The sequence below is a fragment of the Octopus bimaculoides genome, chromosome 24 (assembly GCF_046866305.1).
Source record: "Octopus bimaculoides isolate indiv1 chromosome 24, ASM4686630v1, whole genome shotgun sequence".
Taxonomy (NCBI): Eukaryota; Metazoa; Mollusca; class Cephalopoda; order Octopoda; family Octopodidae; genus Octopus; species Octopus bimaculoides.
In genome coordinates this window covers 4602903-4609029 of record NC_142951.1, presented here as the reverse complement: position 1 = coordinate 4609029, position 6127 = coordinate 4602903, and the positions used below count along the sequence as shown (strand labels likewise).

Here is a 6127-nt window from a genome sequence, read left to right as displayed (position 1 = left end):
AAACAAATGTAACACATACTTAATTGGGGCTGACGTGGATGTGTCGTTCTTGTTGCAGGCTATTGATTGGCATTCGATTCCCTGGTATTTTACCTTCCAGACACATAGACACAGAAAAATGGCATTTCATTGTTGGTTAATATAAATACGACGACACAATGAAAGAAGGTGTTTATTTGAAAATCGATATATTTGTCATGATATCGTCTGGAAGTGTTTTGGCTCTGTAGGATACGATGTGTCTGTTTGGAACGAAGGGTCAACTGATTATGGACCTGGGCACATTTCGACAATTTGGCTGTGACTAATGTAACTTTGGATTTGAGGTCGTTGCATTTTTTCTCAAGAGCTGTAGAAGAACTAAAGAGGCATAACGACTTCTTGTATACCTTTGTTTATTTTCCGTTTGGTTGTAAATTATACATTTGATAGCTAATTGCATCCCTCATGGCATTCCATATCTTGTTTGCTGCATTTTTTTAGAAGTTTTCTGGCGACGGCAGGTTGATGAAAATCTTCTTGGCCTCAAGTAAGGATAAAGAGCAACAAGAAGTTGCAGGCATAAAGTTTTCATTTCATTTTGAATCATGTCATTAACGAACGCCACACTGTTAATAATCGAATCCTGAAAGTAATCGAATAATTTTATTTTCAAATTTCACGCAGCTTGTGGACTACTACTACTACTACTACTACTACTACTACTACTACTACTACTACTACTGCTACTGCTGCTGCTGCTGCTGCTGCTTCTGCTGCTACCACTACTACTACTACTACTACTACTACTACTACTACTACTACTACTACTACTACTACTACTAACAGAAATAATAATAATAATAATAATAATAATACTAATAATAACTTCTAACTTGTCTGTAGAAGTCTCTTTTCTAAGAAAAGGCAGACATAAGTGAAATGAGTGAATAAAGCTTCTAATCTGGATCTTTTCACCCAGGAAATTTACCCTCAAATATTCAACCCCTAACAATTATCATATCAGCAGCCATTATCGGAATTTTTTAAGGAAACCACTTTCTTTCCAAGAAATACAAGAAGACGTCGTGGCATGCGATATAATCTGCGGCCTTTGGTGAATCTTTCTCTACTCCGAAACACGAATAATAAGCGCTGCTAAAGAATGACACAAACACACCCATCTACATACACATACACACACGTGCGCACACACACTTACGCACACACACGCACGCATACGCGCACACACTCACAATCACACATACCTAGTATCAAACAGGACAAACCAACGGTAGGTTTCCAAATATATAATTACAGCGTAGTCTTCATGTCTAATCTTTTCTAATTGGGCCATCAAACAGCTTTCCCTCACACGTTTCCATGAGAACGGAACTTACGTCTGATGAAATAATCTCCTTGTTTTCTTCAGTGGACGTCGTTGAGATTCACTTTCTAAGTTAGCAAGTCAGTCCGATGCATTTTTAAATATCATTTCCTAACCTATTAAAATCTATTACTACTGTACCCTTCCAATTCTACTCAAATGCTTGTCTGTTGCCCCGTTGATGGACATCAAATTCCTTTTAACTAATTCTCTACAATATTTTCTCTAAGATTTCTCTACATTAAAGTAACTGTTGACATTGTAGTCATTGCAGCCGGTTCACTTGTCTTACTTGAATTCCCATTCAAACCACAATCAAATTACACATCTCCACAGCAAAGCAAAATTATGAAGGTGTGTTATGAAGGATGTTAGAGCTTTACGATAAAATAGGAGGAAAATATCGAGGGACGCCTGCTGCATAAAATATTAATAGTGAAATAAACTCAGTCATGGCTGACCCTTTAATCCCAGAAATTTTATTTTGAAACTAATTGCACCTTAAATGATGAGAAGAATATTTATCAATGCAGCTTAGTCTGTTGTAAATTACAAAGGAGGAAAGTATACATTAAGAAACATTAGGTATGACATATCGTTAATTGTAAAACAAAAACATCAGTGGCGTTATGGCTCTACTACAGAAATGTATCTCCCGCCCTGTATTACGAAATTCGAATATAATATGTTTGTCTCCTCTGCATTTTTAACCAGAACTAATCATTTACATAATGGATGTCATTCCATGAATTGTGTAGTTATAATTGTTAACAAATATGCTAGCATCTATTTCGCAATTGAACTATAATCAGAAAACAGATAGACACAGGTATGTCTAAATTGACGTAGATATGCCTAGAAAGATGCTGGCGTGACTAGATAGTCAGAGGCGTGCTTGGATAGCTCAGGCGTGTCAGTAAACACCAGACGCTGATATGACCACATAGACGCAAGCATGTATAAACAGACGAAGTTTGTCTAGGGCAAAGCTGGCTAGATAGACCTCGTGGCAGGATAGTCAAAGTGTCTCAAGATAGACCAGGTGTGTCAGGATATTACCAGGTGCGTCACTGATGGGAACAGACATATCTTAGTGAATATGAAGTTCATAAGAAATGACAAATATAAGATGATGTGCCGGATCCCACGGTGTGGCAATTCAAGCAATTTCCGGGAATGTGTGGAAGTTCCTTGGATGAATGGCACCTGTAACTGCAAACACATAGATCTGTCATGATGATTTTACCTGAGAACACTTTCTAATTGTGGCCTAAGACCAGTAACGTCAGGGGAAGGGGTAAGTCGATTACGTAGAACCTAGTAATCAAAAGATACTTACTTCATCGGTCTCAAAATGACGAAACGCAGAGTCAACTTCGGCGGAATTTGAACTCAGAATTTAAAAGCATTTAGCACAGCACGCAAATGTCTGTGGGAGGGGTCGGTACCTTAATTTTGTGAGTGACATTAAAATTACATATGACTGGTACGCACTTTTCATTAAATATGTAGAGAATATTGGGTTGAACGACCGATTGATGAATTCGACATAAGATCCAACTGGTGGTAATTTATTGACAATAATACCCATAGTTGTATTATTATAAATAGAATATCTCTGAAAATGCAGTCTATACGAATACCAATGGTTTTGCGGCGGATGTGTTTACTTTTATATCTTTGTCGTCATCCATTAAAACATAAAAGTAATGTTGTTTCCGTTTATTTATTTTCTTATATATATATATATATATATAGTCTTTTAGTGCTAACTACCAAAGTTTTCATTCTGTTTAACGAGTTTCGGGTGCTTTATAAGGTATTCCTTGTTATGTATTTAAAAGAAATGGAATATTATCATTATACACCGTACAAAATATAGCGAGAATTAAGTTTTCTCAGGAATTTATATTCTGTACTTCAAATGAAGTGGAGGCACATGGCCTAGGGGTTGGAGCAGCGGACTAGCGGTCGATGGATCGCGGATTCTAATGTCAGACCGGGCGTTGTGTGTGTTTATGAGCGAAACACCTCACCTCCACGCGGCTCCGGCAAAAGGTAATGACGAACTTCTGCTTACTCTTTCGTCACAAATTTCTGTGACTCTTTCCTCTTGCATCTAGGAGCACACCTGCAATGGACCGGTTTCCCGTCCAGGGGGGACACTTATACTCCAATGAAACTTTGAAACCGGCCTTTATGAGCCAAGCATGGCTCGAGAAGGAACAAACAACAAGTGTTCTCATGAATTTATATTCTGTATTTCAAATGAAATATTGTTCTAATTAGCATTATAGTTAGAATAGAGTAGGGCGTCGTGCTACAAGCGTTGTAAAAGATGTCTTGCAGAATTTGTACAGGCTCTTTATATGTCGAGTTCAAATCCTGCCGAGGTCAACTTATCCTTTTTTTTTTCCATTTTGAGGACGTCTAAAATAAAGCAGCATCAAGTACCAGGTTCGATGTAATCGATTCGATCTCTGTACACACTCAAAATTGCTGGCATTGTACCAAAATAGACAGAATCATCTTCAAATAGATTAAATATGTTTTATTAACCCACCCCTTCAACTTTGATGTGCTATTTTAGTGTTACATTTATCATCTATAAGCATTTCAAAGTCCTTTTCAACTGGTTTATCGCATTATTCCTGCTTTGTATGTATCGTGACTATAACAGTTATTGTGTATATTAACATCTTTGCACTAATATCCACTACATGTTATCTCTGTATCATTTTTCATAGTTGTTACCAATAGTCCTTTTAGATGTTTTATCGCATTGTACCTGCAATATATTTCTTTTATCACCTCTGATATGACTGTACTCTGATATTACCTCAAACACAGTTCCTCAGTTGCCATTCTTTCACTTCAAATTATATTTAATGGGCTAATGTTACCACCGTACTTTTATTCTTCAACGTGTATTTCTCATTTCTTCTGTTCTTTCTTGTTCAAAAATCGGTAAATGTTGCGTTATTGAACTGTTTAGCAAATATATATATATATATATATATATATACATACACACACACGCATATATGTATATATATATATATATATATATATATATATATATATATATATATATATATATATATATATATACATATATATATATATATATATATACATATGTATATACGTGTATATGTTTGTGTCAGTAGCGTTTGTTGGTTTCATTGTTGTAGACATTTTAACATCGTATTGAAATGCTGCAGAAATACAACTTAATCCTGCACATCATTGAGCAATTCAGATATCTGCAAATAGTCACAAATCACCAAGCTTTCGAAAGTAAAGAACCAACAGGCATTTTTCATTATTTTTCCTCTCGTCACCTGAAATGACACTTCCCAAAATATGTTGTGAAGTGAGACTAGCACTGATTCCACAAAATAATGAAATATAGCACATTCGTTTAGGAGTAATTATTTGTCTTCCACTGAGTCCTCTCTGAAATCAATGCCGATAGCTTTTTCGATACTCTCTAGATGTTCAAAGTGATTCCGTCTCTTATTCAGAAATATTTTCTCGGCAAGATACACAAACTTCATAAATTTCCATCACGATCGTTTTTCATATTGTTGGTATAGATAAGAACTAACATGTTAAGATTCGCAAAGAAATATTTTCTGTCTTGTTTCGATATCATACGAGTTCTGCTGAATAAAAGAATCGCTTGACTGAGTCTCCACGCCTGAGTCAGAATAGCTTCCTTTGTCGGAATCGTGATCAGGAGTTAAAAGACAAAACTCATGTGCTGTATGAAACGAATCACCATCAGAAATGATTTTTAAATTGGAATCTTGGGAAATATTTGGTTGATGGATACACGGTGTTTGTTGGAAGGAAACTATTTCTGTACTTACATCAGAAGTCCTTTCATTGCTTTGTTCATGAGCAATCTTTGGTTCACTGACGGGAATCATCGGTAGGAAGGAAGCAGTTTGTGCACAAGATTCCGAAACGTTTGATATTTCTGACTCGTGATTTTTGTTTAGGTCTAAACAAGGAATGATTTCTTCCTCCGAGACAGCATTTTTAGAAATACAGCAACAGAAGAAATAATCGAGGAAACACAACCTGAACTTAGAGGATAAGCTGGACAGTTGTTTCTTGAAACTCTTCGATGTACGACCTGAGAGCATTTTATACGAAACAGCCAAAAAATACAGATTCCCATACACAGACTAATTCTAAGTGTAAATTTGAAAATTGAAAATTAAAATAAAGTAACTAATTCATAATAAAACAATAAATAAATATTTCGAAATACGAAATCAGTGAGTTATAGAATGCCAAAAAGAATTCGCTTTAAAGCGTCAATTCGAAAGTTGAATAAGTTAAAATCTGTGGTAACATTCAGCACTTAATTATTTTTCTTGTCGTCCTTGTGTATATTGTGACGTATTTTATGTCATTCTAGCACGTTAACATAGACATATCAACGTTATATATATATATATATATATATATATATATATATATATATATATATATATATATATATATATATATACATACATACATACATACATACATACATACATACATACATATATACATACACACACAGATGCATGCTCGTTGGTGCGTTCATTGATGACAGAAACTATATGCACACTCTAACATGTAGATACATGTAGTGTATACGCGTGTAAATGAACATTCGCATAGTTACCACTCACTCATTATATATATATATATATATATATATATATATATATATATATATTTCATTTTGTACACACAATA

The 6127-nt window shown here is 35.0% G+C and overlaps 1 long non-coding RNA gene across 1 annotated transcript in view; it reads right to left on the bottom strand.

Moving 5' to 3' along the window:
* Positions 1-4458, bottom strand: part of LOC106872197 (uncharacterized) — a 5055-nt gene extending 597 nt beyond the window's left edge. Inside the window, exons 1-2 of the long non-coding RNA XR_001409745.3 lie at positions 2706-4458; positions 1-625 (exon numbers count right to left, since the gene is read on the bottom strand). The exon at positions 1-625 is cut by the window's left edge and continues 597 nt beyond it. This is a non-coding gene — a long non-coding RNA (uncharacterized LOC106872197). The remainder of the gene's footprint in view (positions 626-2705) is intronic.
* Positions 4459-6127: the final 1669 nt, after the last annotated feature.